Source organism: Vipera ursinii (genome assembly GCF_947247035.1).
Source record: "Vipera ursinii genome assembly, chromosome: 17".
Taxonomy (NCBI): domain Eukaryota; kingdom Metazoa; phylum Chordata; class Lepidosauria; order Squamata; family Viperidae; genus Vipera; species Vipera ursinii.
This window is the reverse complement of record NC_139530.1, coordinates 113,047-128,480: the sequence shown is the minus strand read 5'-3', so window position 1 is coordinate 128,480 and position 15,434 is coordinate 113,047. Positions and strand designations below refer to the sequence as shown.

General features: G+C 46.4%; 1 protein-coding gene across 3 annotated transcripts in view; it reads left to right on the top strand.

Annotated features, from left to right (window-relative positions):
- LOC310648084 (calmodulin-binding transcription activator 2-like) overlaps window positions 1–15,434 on the top strand; it is a 135,900-nt gene that overhangs the window by 9,169 nt on the left and 111,297 nt on the right. Inside the window, exons 2-4 of one of the 3 annotated variants that reach the window (XR_014494011.1) lie at window positions 2,779–2,862; window positions 6,460–6,635; window positions 8,369–8,966. The exons of 1 other annotated variant lie outside the window; for it this stretch is intronic. The gene's annotated coding sequence lies outside the window, so the exon portion shown is untranslated. Of the gene's footprint in view, window positions 1–2,778; window positions 3,234–6,459; window positions 6,636–8,368; window positions 8,967–15,434 lie in introns of those variants that run through there. One more of the 3 variants, XR_014494012.1, reaches the window with a different exon arrangement.

The window sequence follows — 15,434 nt, the reverse complement described above, 5'->3', positions numbered from 1 at the left end:
CTCGCCTTGCAGCAGAAACTTTGGGCTCCATTGCCGAGCACCCGTCTGTGGATGTAAACGTGTAAAAATCATCTAAAACGTGCAGTGAAATACAAGTGCAATCTTTGAAAATGCCTCACATAAAAAATACCTCTCTCTCTTTCCTTCCACAGTGCAGGTTTAAGGTACATTGAGGCAGATCCCAGTTGAGCGCAGAAGCTGCCTTAGATAGATGATAGGTAAATGATAGATAATGAGAGAGACGAGAGAGGGATGGATAGATAGAGGGAGAAAGAGGGAGAGAGAGCCGTCTCCCCCTCCACCAGCCCGGCCAAGGTGACACAGCCTGTGGTCTGAAGCCGGCCTGACCTTGCTCTTCCGAGCTCCCCTTTTTCGGAGCCCGGAACAATACAAACAGCAGCGGCTCTTGAAAGATTGCGGGCCGCTCACCCTGACAGCAATGGGGCATCGATTCTTCCTTTCTGTAACGTTTAAAATGGCTCGCCTGCCTCTCAGCGTGGATGCACACGACAGCTGCAATATGAGACGAGCAGAAATGAGAGGATGGAGGGTTTAAATTCCTCTTCCGGGGGTGGGGGGGCTTGTCAGAAAGGGGAGGGGGGAAGCCTGCCATCCCCCTCCTGCCCGTCTCGCTAGAGAGCAGAGGGGCATTTCCAAGAAATTAGCCCATTTTCTTTCCGGTGGGTTTGGGGTGGGGGGTGGGGAGCGGCGCTGCAAAGCGACCTGCCCCGAATTTGATTGAAGGGCTGTGGGTGGCCATGGGACCCTTTGAAAGACGCGACTCGGATGGAGAGAATGCAAAATAAGAGCACCGGGATTTTTTTATTTTATTTTATTTTATTTTTTTAAAAAAGAGAGCCGATCTAGTAATTGCCACAAGAAATGTAAAAGCGGAGTAACGATAATCCATCCGTGATTAGAACGGGGGTGGGCTTTTCCTCCTTGCATCAATGACCTCTCCTTGCAAGGCGCAGCCCTAAAAGACGGTTTTATAAAGCAGATCAAGGCGGGGGGGACGTAGGGCTGCAGGGGTAAGGTAATTCGTGATGGTTTGGAGATGGTACGTGCCCCTCATTAAAGGCAGAATTTCAATTTGTGCAGCTGCCCACTTGAAACAGGATCCAGAAAAGGAGAGAGGAGACGTGGTGGGGGGGCCCTCTTGCCCATGCGTTTATGTGTGTGTGTGGGGGGGTGTGGTTTCTAAAAAGTGGGATTTCTAAAACGTCTAAATCAAATGCTCTCATACGTGCTTTGATGTCCGTCACCTGACTGGCAAGCTGTCAACCCGGCGGGCAGAGCTTTGATTCACAGTTCACGGAATCGGAGCCGGAAGGAACCTCAGAGGCCATCTAGTCCAACCCCTTTGCCCGGGACAGGGTCCACTGCAGCATCAGGGACCGCCCAGCTTCCCCACTGAGCTTGCCGGGTGGAAAGTCACAAAAAGGGACCCCGTGACCCCAGGACACTGCGACCGTCGTAAATGTGAACCAGTTGCCAAAGGTCTGAACCCAACCGTGGTTTATCATCTGGCTTTAGCTGCTTTTCTTCCTCTCCTCCAGTCTGAGAAACGAGTCGCAAGGCTTGGCTTTTCTGGACCAGAAAGGGCAGCAAGTTGGGGGAAGAGCGAGCGAAGGCCTTCCCAGTCTCCTCCTCCTCCTGTGAGACGCACAACCAGCTCCGCTTAGGTTTTCAATCACTTAAGATCCTTTAATAGTGATCACAATTTTTAAAGACCATTTTATTGTAGAGTTAAATTGGTGCTTAAGCGCTAATTTATAATTTATGTTGGCATTGATAACGTTGGCTGTATTGAAAGCAGCCCGATCAAATAACCGCTGGATACTCAATTTCTTTTTAAAGGGAGAAAAAAACTGCTCCGGCGGGGCTGAATTTGCACCGGGGCGTTAGGCCACAACCTAGTTAGTTTACTTCTGGCTTGTTTTGTGGACTTGAATGACTTGTGTATCGTTGTTTATGAAACAAAGGCAAATTGCTCAACATTTGTGAGGGTTGGGCCCAAATTCTAAACACAGGCAGTCCTTGACTTACAACAGTTCATTTAGGGACCGTTCAAAGTTACAACGGCACTTAAAAATGCGATTTAACGACCATTCTTCACTCTTACGACCGTTGCAGCATTCCCCGCAGTCACGTGGATCAAAATTCAGACACTTGGCAACTGACTCATATTTACGACGGTCGCAGGATCCGGGGTCCCGTGATCCCCCTTTTGCGACCGTCTGACCAGCAAAGTCAATGGGGTTCACTTAACAACCGGGTGACTTAACCACTGCGGTGATTCCCTTAATGACTATGCCAGGAAGGTCGTAAAATGGGGCAAAAATCACTTGACACGTGTCTCGCTTAGCAGCAGAAATTTGGGGCTCAGTCGTGGTCCCAAATTGAGGACTTTACCTGTACATGATTTACCGGTGTTTATTTTGCAGCACGGTTAAAATGAAAAAATCAATTTTAAAAATGGAGTATTTTGAGTCATGTTCCAGTCGGACTGCATTGCATTATTATTATTATTATTATTTTCCCTAGAGTTTTAATTCAAAAGAAAGCAAAATCATTTTCTGTATATTTTTCTCATCGTTTCCCCCATTAGCTTTCCTACATTATTTTTTTCTTAAGTTGCTGATTATTGAAGTGGAAGGTGATTGAATATGCTGATATCTGTTAATTTATTGCATTGTGTTAGATTCATTTTTCAGTAAATTTGAATCTGTGCAATTTGCTTAGTTTTTTACTCATTGTAGCTCCTTTGTTTTGCAGAGATCTTGATGCAGCCGCCATTTTGGATTTCTTTTTAATAATGTGTGACCCTTCACCTTTGACCCCCTGACCTGCATTATCTTGGTAACCATTTCATTTTTAATTTAATTTTCATTTTTTTTTAATTTATTTTGGTGTGTAAGCTTGTAACATTTCACCTTCTTAAATTGTAACATTCTTTGACTTCCCTAAATAGAAAAATACTCGTTTGCCTGTAAATGTTGTATATTGTTAGTCTCATTTTTTTTTAATTAAGATTCATTTCGGTTTTAAAAATATAAAAGTTCTCATTGTTTTTCTTTTGATGTTTAACAATGTGCCAGTTTTTATCTGTTGTGTTATTTTTTTTCCTAGCCATGTTGTTTTCAAAACATTTATAAACTGTCACTTTGTTAAAAGAGTGCAACCTTTATACTTAAATAACCTTTATTTTCTTTTTTTTTCTTTTTTAACCCTTACCCGAGTTACGTTTTAGCAGTCGTAGCTGAGCCAAAAACAGCCAACCAGGTCTGTGTTTTGACACATAACTTCCACTTCCAGTAGCTTCGTTTTTGATGTCACGCTCCTCTGCAAGTTGAATTTCAGTAAAACATTGTGTGAGAACGTGCCCTTCCTTTAATTACTCTCCCCTTTTATTGGACCCTCTCGAAAAATAGTGAATTCCAGATACAAAAAAAATAAATAAATCCATCCCTGTTTAATAGAATACCGCTAGTCCACAAGGGAGCCCGGCATTTTTGCTGCTAAGTGAAACATTGTTAAGTGACTTTTCACAACCTCCTTTTTGCCGCCCTTGTAAAGCAGACCACGGCAGTTCTTAAGTTAGGAGCCCACTTGTGAACGTCTCTCTCTCTCTCCCTCACTGACTTTGCTTGTCGGAGGGTCTTCAGTGGGGATCACCGCGACCGTCACAAATATGAGTCAGCTGCCAAGCGTCAGAATTTTGACCCCCCTGGCCGTGGGGATGCCCTGACAGTCGTAAGGGTGAAAAACCGGTCCTTAAGTCACCTTTTTTCTTTGGCCACTGAAATGATCCATTGTAAATCGAGGACTAAGCTGTATTTGCCCCGTCTCTGCCCCGGCATCACCCCTCCACGCGCAGACCAAGAGTGAAGGCAGTAAAAACACACACACACACACACACACACACACACACACACACAGAGAGAGAGAGAGAGAGAGAGAGAGAGAGTCTTCCATCTTGCCAAACTCTGAATTCCCCGCTTCCCACAGGTCTTTTGAAATACATCAGTGCTTCCTCCTGGAAAAAGGGGGTTACTTTCCACCCACCCACCCCCAACCTTGCGGAGAACTGCAGCGAGCTGCCAAAATTGGGGACGAAGCAATCTGTCCTCCACCCACGCCTTCTTCCTTGGCAGGAAGGGAACAGCCTCCGGGCCAAAGAGAGGGCCTTCCTGTCGGCTCAACCCAGGCCGTGTGGCACAGCCGTGCCCTACTTTCCTGACGTGCCATGCACACACACACACACACACACACACACGTACGTTCAGGCTCTCGAGCGAAGCCGGTATCAAAAGCTTTGGGATGGCTTCGAGGCAGAACATTGAGGTTTGAGCAAAATGAATTTTGTATACAGGGAGTCCTCAAGTTACGGCCACAATTGAACCCCCCCTCCAATTTTTTCTTGCTAAGCGAGACAGTTGTCAAGGGAACAATTCGGAGATGGGACAGCCCCCTGTCTGGAATGGCCTAGGTGGGATCTCCTGCTCGAGCAGGGGGTTGGACTAGAGGACCTCCAAGGTCCCTTCCAACTTTGTTATTCTGTAATCCCAGATCAATTCATCAGTCGAACGGCTGGCCTTCAGAGGATGTGGGTGCTCCATCCCTGGAGGTTTTTAGGAAGAGGACTGGAGACCCCCTGTCTGGAATGGCCTAGGGTCTCTTGCTGGAGCAGGGGGTTGGACGAGAGGACCTGCAACTTCCAACCCTGTTGTTTGGTTATTACTAAGTTGCCAAAGTTGAGGAAACAACACTAAGCAATAGAAACAATAAATCTCATTGTAGGGTTTTTTGTGTGAAGTTGAGAGCTAAAAAGCCCATTGTGGTTTTTTTTTTTTTTAAATTCGCAGCCTGGGGGACACCCTTGTGTTTTAGGATCCCTGACTGATTCTTTCCCCGTTTGCGAAGCTGCCGCGTTTTGAGGAAAAAGCCGCTGACGCTTCCAAAAGTGTCCGCTAAGTGAGGACTGCGGCTGTGACTTTAATAGAAAGCCTAATTTTGCCTTAACAAATTATCTGGCCGAATCTCTGCCGAACACAGCCCGGTGGAGCACAGATTATTTTTTAAGTGCCTCATTATTTTATCCTCTAACATTTAATATCAAAGTTATAATTGCACACAGCTGAAGCTGCTAAATGAATGCTGAAATCAACTTCCATCCTTTGGAGCTGCTGTTGATGGCTTTTTTGTTTTGCTTTGTTTTGAGTGTGTGTGTGTGTGTGTGTGAGAGAGAGAGAGAGAGAGAGAGAGAGGGGGAGAGGGGGGGGAGGGTTGATTATGATCCTAAATGACAGTTTGGGTTGAATGCTTGAGTTTTTGGAAGTTCTTGGAAGGAGAAGAGTTTCATCATGCTGAGATTTAAATAGAAAATAAGACAAGATGTTGCTGAAAATTTCTGGCCCCTCTTGAGAAGCTCAGGAGCGTTTCCTACCTAGTTATTCTCAGTTTCTGAAAATGATCAAATATTTGACCAGTTCAAGGGCTACCTGTATTACCCCTGGTGGCATTTTGAAGTCAATCTTCAGAGTTTTCTTGGTCTCTAACCCGAATTCTCTCCTTTTTCTCTCCCTTCACTTAACCCCTGATTTGTCTGTTTTGGTTCAGGAGCACAGAATCGATGTTAAAAATGTTAGAAACTTCCAAACTTTGTAAATAAGCTCGCTGTAGTGTAATATTAAAAACTTAACTTACAAACTCAATATTGTGAAGTTTTTCAACTTAAATTTAACTTTTAAGTTAAAAAACCTCAGTATTATTAATGTAATAATATCCATATTAAAAACTGGCTGTTAAAGGGAGTGTAACTCTTATAAGTACAGTCCCTTAATAAACAGGACTGAAATACTTTAAAAGCCGGATCCGGAAATGATCGGCTCAGTTGTTAAACCGATACTTGATCAATTCAACAAATTCAACTTCCAAAGAGCCAACCAACCCTTCCTATTAACCTGCTTAGAAGCTTCGAGTCTTTGAAAATTTGCATTTCATTTGCCGTTACTTGAGACGCTTCAGATTGGCTACTGCTTTTACTACTAATAAGTGGATGGGAGCTGGTTTTTGTTCCTTTCCCAGCCTTTGTCAAACACCTGAGGCTTTCAGGGTAGAAATTAGTGGGGTTTTTTTTTAACATTTAAAACCCCCTCGGTGTTACGTCAGTGATGGTAAAAGCGCCTGGCTAAGCGTGATTCTGAGCAGCCTGGCCCTTAAAGAGTTACACACAACAGCAGCTAGGAAGCTTCGGTGTGGTGGAGCCTTTTAAAAAGTGTTTTTCTTTTTCTAAGTTGTTGCTAACAGGACAGCATTAAAAGCTTTCCTGTAAAAAATAAACGCAGATTGTCTCTAAGTCTCATCCATCCATCCTTCAAATAACTGTGTGGGAAGGCGAGCGAAATCAATAATGGAAGGTGGTAAAAGTAGATCTTTTTTTTTTCTTCTCCCCAGCTAAGAATTCTTTGAAAGTTTGCAGCAGAGTTTTGAGTATTTCCAAACACTTGGAAGCAGCCGGGCCGTCCGTTTTGGTAGATGATGGGATCTTCGACCCATTCTTAGCCGCAATAAGCCCATGCATGTTTATAGACAACTGAGAAGCGCAGTGTTGTGCTGAAGGCTTTGAAAAGGTGCGTGGAGGGAGCATGGCTACTGAATCACACACACAGTGGTAATTAATACCAGCCTATCCCCCCCACCCTTTGCATAACTTTAGAATGGAATGGAAATATAGAATACAAATGCAGAATGAAATACGAAATAGAACCGAAATATAGAAATGCAGAATAGAATAGAAGAATAGAATAGAATAGAATAGAATAGAATAGAATAGAATAGAATAGAATAGAAGATGTAGAACTAGAAGTAAATAGAAATAGAAATAGAAATAGAATTGGAAGGGACCTTGGAGGTCTTCTAGTCCAGCCCCCTGCTCAGGCAGGAAACCCTATGCCATTTCAGATAAGATATAGCCCTAACCCTAACCATTTCAGACAAGATGATTGGACAATCCTTTGTCTGAAATGATATAGGGGTTCCTGCTTGGGCAGGGGGTTGGACTAGAAGACCTCCAGGGTCCCTTCCGACTCTGTTATTCTGTCTGTATTCCCCCACTCCCCAAATCTTCACGGCAACTGGTACAGTCAGGGCAAGTCATCTCTTTGCTAGCTCTGACCATTTGTGGCTGCTAGATATATAATGAGCTGCTGTCCCTGGGAGCTGGTGGCAAAATTGGGAAGAGAGCTTGGGAGTTGTGGGTTTGCGTCGCATGCCAAGTCACAGCACGATCGTTCTCGTTTGCACCAAAAAGGACCCGGTGAGTCCATAGCTGTAAGGTTGAAAATGTCATAAGAGCGAGATTCATTCGGCTAATAAACTCAGAGCATTTGCCTCGAGTATCAATATGAAGGAAACCAAAAAACCCCCCAATTTTCTTTACTAATGCAGCATTAAAATGGGGTAGCCTAAACGAGAGAGCATTTTGAAGGCAGCCCTTAGGAGATAATTAATGGTCAGTGGGAGCTGTGCTCCGTGCGTCCTCTGGGCAGCCGGACAAGTGGTTTGGGCTACTTGCAGTTGGTGCAACACAAGCATTTTGAGAGCACCTTCTGCCCGTTGCAGTGGGTCAGTTTATCCATCCATCCATCCGGCATCCTATCTCTCTATCTGTCCATCCATCTATCTATCATACACACACATACATAGACATCTCTTTAGCCAGCATGCTTAAGTCAGTTTGCACTTCATGATGGCTTGCAATGCTAAGAAACTTACTTTTAAAACCCAACGAAACAAGAACTGGCGTTCCTTCCTCTCTAATATTATATAATGAGGATGTAGGATGGCTGTGTAGGAGACGGGAGCAATTTCTCTCAGCGTAGGATCCAAGCGGCAATCCCAGTTGAGCTGATGGAGGGAAATTCACGCTGCCTTAATTTCTCCTTTGGGGCCCTTGTAGGTTGTGCGTTGTTTTGTCAAGATGCCTCGCTAACAGAAGGCGAGCACCACCAGCGTGCTTTGCATTTTGTACACCTTTTTTGGGGTGTGTGTGTGAAGTGCTTAGCCAAATCCAGCCTTTCGGGGGCTCTCGGCCTCAACATTGGTGTTCTGGAGGGTGTAGGACCCCCGTTGGTGTGATTGATGCCGATCAGATCGTGTCAATTCATATTGGAGAACATGGAGGTGGAAGAGGTTTAATTAATTTAGCATACAACACACCACACATGGACTAGTAATATAAATTAACATTTCAACTAGATTGGTGGAACCCAATAAAATATCAGCATTAAAAAAGATCTGTGTTCAAACGTCCAGGCTATGTTGAAGCTCAGCACTGTTTATATTTTTTTTACAAAAAATCAAGATACTGGACCGGTATATGCCCTCAGCTTTTATCACGATGCGGTCTGCGGTTTGAGACGTGGGACCCCACAGTCACACTGAGGGGAGGATAACAAAGACCCGGCAGACGCCACGGGAAGTGCGAATCCCATTCCAGGATTGTCCGTTGTATGAGGTAATACGAGAAGGAATGGCAGAACCTGGGCAGGGCGGAGTCAAAAGAGGAACCAGCCTAGTATCCCACGGTTGCCACAAAGGAACTCAGTCCAGCCTCCCTTGAGTGTCACTGACCTTAATGCTTACCAGGTGCTGAAAATAGAAAAACAGAGAGACAGTTTTGCGTGAAAGGAAAAATTTGAATTTCCAGATTGAAAAGATGTCCAGTCTCTGTGAGGATGGATGCTGGTTAGGATGGAAACCTGAGTTAGTTCTAGCTCTGAGTAAGGGACTTTTATCTGCTCGTGTGGGCAAAACCTGTTGTCTAAATTGTCCTGTATTAACGAGAAGTAGAAATTCCAGAGAATCGTGGGAGGAAATAAATTGGTTTAAACCTACTTACTTCTTGTAAGCAAGGGGACGTGTGAGTTCCTTGTCCTTGAAGACAAAAAATGCTGTATAATATGCTAAAATATTATTATTATAATACATTGCACAAATCAATTGATACGCCAGCGTTTCTGGAAATCTACCGTGTCAAGGACCAGATAAATTACCGTCCAATCTAAAGCACAATCAATAATTCAGACCCGAGATTTATTGGGCTTCAGTTAAAAAATGATCTGAAAACTTGCAGATAAAGTATAGATCTATTGAACTTTTGAACTACTCTACTGTGAGGCTTCTTATCTTGCAAAATGCTAGGGGCAGGATAAATAATGGCACTGCTGTTATTCACTGAACCTTTTAATATTTAATAATTTGATAATTACAGACTTTTAAAGCATCTTTTTAGGGTCCCAAACCTCTGCTGTGGAAATTGTGGATGCTCCATCAAGAGAAGAGAAGGAAGGAAGGAAGGAAAGGCGGGAGGGAGGGAGGAAAAGAGGGAGGGAGGGAGGAAATAAATAAAACTCCTGGCTAGTCTATGCTTCTCGGGAGGTTACACGAGGCTGGCTCCTAGCAGTTATCAATGCCTCACTGAGTGAAGGGTACTTCCCTGCTGCCTTGAAAGAGGCGGTGGTAAGGCCCCTCCTCAAGAAACCGGCACTGGACCCAGCTGTTTTAAACAACTTCCGTCCTGTCTCCAACCTTCGCTTCCTTGCGAAGGTCGTTGAGAGTGTGGTGGCGCGACAGCTCCCTTTGAACCTGGAGGAAGCTGAATATCTAGATCCGTACCAATCGGGTTTCAGACCGGGGCACAGCACGGAGACGGCATTGGTCGCGCTGGTGAATGATCTCTGGCGGGCCCGAGATAGAGGTTATTCTTCTGTCCTGGTCCTATTAGATCTATCAGCGGCTTTTGATACCATCGACCATGGTATCTTACTGCGTCGTCTTGAGGGGCTGGGAGTGGGAGGCACCGTTCTGCGTTGGTTCTCCTCCTACCTCTCGGACCGTTCGCAGACGGTGTTGGCAGGAGGGCAGAGGTCAAGCCCTAGGCCTCTTAATTGTGGAGTGCCTCAGGGTTCGGTGCTCTCGCCCCTCCTGTTCAACATCTATATGAAGCCGCTGGGAGAGATCATCCGTAGCTTCGGGGTGAAATATCATCAATATGCTGATGATACCCAGCTATTCATCTCCACCCCGAACCAACCCAGTGATGCCCTTGATGTGATGTCCCGTTGTCTGGAAGCGGTACAGATTTGGATGGGAGAAAACAGGCTTCGACTCAACCCGGCCAAGACTGAGTGGCTGTACATACCGTCATCTCGTTTAGTCCAAGAGGTTCCATCTCTGACTATAGGAGGAGAGATGTTACCTCCCATTGATAAAGCACGCAATCTGGGCGTCCTCCTAGATTCACGACTCAGTTTTGAAGATCACATTGGAACCGTGGCTAGGGGGGCATTTGCCCAGATTCGTCTTATATACCAATTGCGCCCCTTTTTGGACCGAGATGCCCTACGTACAGTCACCCACGCACTCGTTACCTCCCGTATTGATTACTGTAATGCTCTCTACATGGGGCTGCCCTTGAAGACCACCCGGAGGCTTCAGCTGGTGCAGAATGCAGCTGCACGGGTTGTGATGGGAGCTTCCCGATACTCCCATATTACACCCCTCCTGCGTGAGCTGCATTGGCTACCAGTTGCCCTCCGGGTGAGATTTAAGGTGCTGGTACTTACCTTTAAAGCCCTACATGGCTTAGGTCCGGGATACTTGCAGGACCATCTGCTGCCGGGAACAAATTCCCATCGTCCAGTACGCTCACACAGAGAAGGCCTCCTCAGGGTACCGTCAGCTAGGCAATGTCGGCTGGCGACCCCCAGGGGGAGGGCCTTCTCTGTGGGAGCACCAACCCTATGGAATCAGCTCCCCCCTGAGCTTCGGATAGCCCAAAACCTCCAATCCTTTCGCCGCGGCCTCAAAACACACCTGTTCCACCAAGCTGACCTAGACTGACAGGCATTTCAATTAATTTATATTTAGTATTTTTAATTCATTTTAAAATTCTCTAATTTTTATTGCACTGATGTTCTCAATTTTCATTTTATCTTGATTTATGTACTTATTATATGTTTTATTGTGAGCCGCCCTGAGTCCTTCAGGAGATAGGGCGGGATATAAATCCCATCAATAAATAAATAAATAAATAAATAAATAAATAAATAAATAAATAAATAAATAAAAAAGGAAGGAAAATGGAGGAAGGCCTCTGCTGGAGGTCTTCCAGAAGAAACTGGACAGCCATTTGTCCAGAATAGTAAAGGTCTCTGGCTTGGGCAGGGGGTTGGACTAGAAGACCTCCAAGGTCCCCTCTGGCCCAGTGATTCCATGAAAATGAATTTACTGCATTTGTGTCCTTGTGTCAGAGATGAGGCAGTGGGCAATTCTGCGGAGAGCATCCCAGCCCCTTCCCCAATATCTGACATCTGATGGCCTCAGCCGTTCAAGAGGGAATCGAGTTTCCCTTTGGGGGGGGGGTTCCCAAATCCTCCGGGATTTAGCATCCGAAGCAGCTGCCCTTGCTGGGCGTTAGGCTTGGCTGGATCCCAGGATCTCCGATCGAGGCGAAGGGAAGGGGCCGAGAAAGGCGAGATCAGCAGTTTTATTTTTAAACCAGAGTTACCTGTCAGAGCCCCTAACAAATGGGCTGGCCTTTCTCTTCCTTCCTTTGTGTTTTCGTAATTGAATCATAAACTTGGGAGTTGGGAATGTCACTGTATTAAATGAAAAGTTTTTATTTCTCCCCCCACCCTCCTTTTGGGTTGGGGGGGGAGGAAAATAAGATCAACTGTTTTTAGTTCAATACTCCCTTCTCTGCTGAAGCAGAATCTCTAAAGCTTGGGGGGGGGGTTTGAAGAAAAAAAAGGGGGGTCCTCATGAACCTCTCTTCCTGCTCTTGGCTCTCCGTGCAGGAAGTCCTCGATTTAACGACCGTTGGTTTAGCGACCGTTGCACTGCAGAATGTGCCTGGCTGAGGAATTCTGGGAGTTGAAGTCCACAAGTCATAAAAGGGCCGGGTTCGAAGGCCCCTGCGTTGAGGGAACGCCGTTTAGGTGATCTTGGAGGGGGCTGTTGCTTGTTCTTCTCCAGCTTCTGTGGGCAGCTGGAGGTGCTGTGTGGGAATCCTGCTGCGCTCAGCCTTCTTAAAAATAGCCCTGCAGTGGCAGGAATGGCTCCGTCCATTTCAATTTAATTAGAAGGCGCCCGATCAAAGGATCCCATGGCCCAGCCAATCACAGCAGCCGGGAGGGAGATCAATGGAGAGGCAGCGCGCTTCGCATCTGAGCCTGGAGGAAGGGCTCCTCTTTCCCCCCCTCTTCCTCCTCCTCCTCCCTCCCTCCCTCCCTCACTTCCTCCTCCTCTTCCTCCTCCTCCCAGTTTCCCCCCCCCTTCTGGCTTCCTGTCAGCTTGAGAAATGGCTTTAATAAGAAGCAAAGGACCCCCCCTAAACCTCTTATCTTGTTCCTCCCTTCTGCTCTCCCCTCCTCTCCTCCTTTTTCTCTCTCCCCCTCTCCTGGCCTTGTGGCGCCCGTCGGGACCGCTTGCTTTTCCCTTGAAATCCAAACTCTTTGCCCGGCAAAGGATTCAAAGTCTCACCTTTTAACAGGTAAACCTCCTCGACTTAACAGCCGTCTCCCTGTCTTCTAACTCTCCCCCCCCCTCCTCTCTCTCTCTCTTCTCCGTCTCTTTCCCCCCATCTCTGAAAAAGACATTTTTGGGCTTCTCCTTGCTTCGCTGGCTGAAGGCTTCATTTGGGTGGAGGTCAAAAGAAGTCACCCGCTGGAAAGGTTAGGCTGCAAATGTCACCGTCTTTGCAGAAATGTGACTTTTTATCTGCCTCGCAGTGGCCAGTTGGACCGTGAAGGTCTTGGTGAAAAAAAAAGTGGGTGGGGGGGGAGAAACCACAGTGACTTTGAGGACAGCAGAATTTGGGGGGGGGGTTTCATTGCTCTGAAATTGGAATTGTGGGTCAGAATTTCGTTGATTCCTACATATAAGTTGGTCCCTGATTTACAACAGCTTGTTCAGAGTTATAACGGCGTTGAAAAAAGGGACTTTGGGCCGTTTTTCAGACAAGGTTGCAGCATCCCCGTGGTCTCGTGATCAGAACTGATACGCTCAGCAACCAACTCCTATTTACGACGGTCGCAGCGTGCTAAGATCACGCCGTCCCCTTTTGCGACCGTCAGACAAGCAAAGGCAACGGGGAAGCTGGATTCACTTGACAGCCGTGGCCAGGAAAAGTTGTTCAATGGGGGAAAACTCACTTCAGAAGTGACTTGTTTAGCAATGGAAATTGGGGGCACCAGAAGTTGCGGCTTCTTCGTCACCGGAGGTTTTTAAGAAGAGACCGGACAGCCCTTTGTCTGAGATGGCCTCGTGTCTCCTGCTTGAGGAAGGGGTTGAGCTAGAAGACCTCGAAGGCCCCTTCCAAGCTTAGGTTTCTATGACTCTGAATAGTTAGATGCACGACAGACAGAAGGCTGATTGGTTGGTTGGATGGATGGATGGAAGGAAGGAAGGAGCAGAGGGAGAGAAGGAATAGCCGCCTTTAGACGTTGTGGCTGCTCCGTCATTGCATCTCTCTCCCTCTCTTTTTAGTAGCTTTGCAGAAATAGCATATGGTAAGACAGGGCGTAATGTCTGTGTGGGGATAAAAAAAGAAAACCTCGCCAAAAATATACTTGCAAAGATCGGGGAGGGGTGTGGGGGAGACCAGGATTGGGGTGGGCGAAGAGCCCCCCACCCCACCCCCTGCCTAAATATAGGAAGCGCTTCACAAGGAAAGGGAAAAAAAAATAAGATTCCAGCTCCTGTTTTCAAGACTGAAATGGTGCTTTCAAGGGGTCACAATGGTGTTAAAGAAGAAAAACGGGCCACCGGTAGTTCTCAAGTTACAACAGATCATTTAGTGACCATTGAAAAAAAGAGACCGATGACCGTTTTGTTTTTTCCACACTTATGACCGTCGCAGCATTTCCCCCCCCTGCCTCCCGCGGTCGCTTAATCAAAACTCAGACGCTTGGCAACTGACTCGTATTTATGACGGTCGCAGTCTCCCGAGGGTCGCCTGTTTGCGACCTTCCGACAAGCAGAGTCAATGGGGGGACCCGGATTCGCTTAACGACCCTGTGACTAACTTAACCCCAGCGATTCACTTAACAGCTGTGGGAAGAAAGGTCATAAAATGGGGGCAGAATTCACCTGGCAACTGTGTCACTCCCAGCCGTTTCAGCTGGATTTGCTGGATAGCCAAGTGATTCATTTAACAACTGCAGTGATTAACTTAAGAACCGTGGCCAAAACGGTCGTAAAATTGGCCACCGTTCACTCAACCACCGCCTCATTTAGCAACAGAAATTTGTGGGTCGTAAGTAGAGGACTGCCTGTAAGACGGCTTTTCTTCTTCAGAAAGCTTTAGGGGGCGGCGATAAAAAAATTATTTGATTAATTGCACCAACAGCCCGATCTTTTTCCCCACCTGCCGGAGGGCTTTTCGCTGTCAGGCTCTCACGCTGGCAAAACGACACCTTTGATTCTTAGAAAGGTTTTACTGGCAATTTTGTACTTTTTTTCAGCTGGCCCAATCCAAGAATTGCTTTTTTCATTTCATGTGAGATTGAAAATCGTTTCTAGCCACTTGCTTAGATTAAACCTTTGCGAGCCATTACGCTGAGTTCACAAAGGAGAAGAAAAATGGCCAGGCGCTAACACAGTCGGAGTTGTGTTGAAAAGGCTTTCTGCGCTGTAGAAAGTGGAGCCGGTGGATCGGTCTCCTTCCAGAGGTTGTGGCTGCTGCTCCATCACTGGAGGCCTTCCAGAAGAGGCCGGACAGCCCTTTGTCCAGAACGGTCCAGGGTCTCCTGCTGGAGCAAGGGGCTGGACTGGATGACCTCCGAGGTCCCTCCCAACTGTTTTATTCTGGTAGACGCGTGGATTAATTGCAGACTGACATCTGCCAAAGCTTGGGAGAATCACGGTTTCCTCCAGGCACCAAAACGTTGCCAGGTACCCTTGTTCCCTCTTCTCTAGCCAGTATAAATTGTTGACACACACATTTCTCAGCTGGGTTAGTGTGACCTTGACTGACCCAGATTGTTGGGGGCAATTAAGCTGACTTTGTAATAATGCCGCTTGGGGTGTGTGTGAAAGCCCTAATAAGCAGGCATATACATAGAATGAAGGCTACTGCCAAGCTTGTAAGCCGCCCTGAGTCTTCGGAGAAGGGCGGAATATAAATGGAATTAAAATTAAAATTAAATTAATCCTTAATTCTGCTTTCAGACCACCTCATAAACCCCATTCCCACCCACTCCCGGCCAAGGGTGCAGGAATCTTCCCCCCCCCCCAAAAAAAACCCCAGTGCGCAAAATTGATTTTATGGTTCTGACATAGATAAGATCAGACACCTGACAGACCAGAGCCACAGAAATTGGGGCGAAACTCATTTAACAAACTGCCTGGGAAATTTTCAGCTCCGT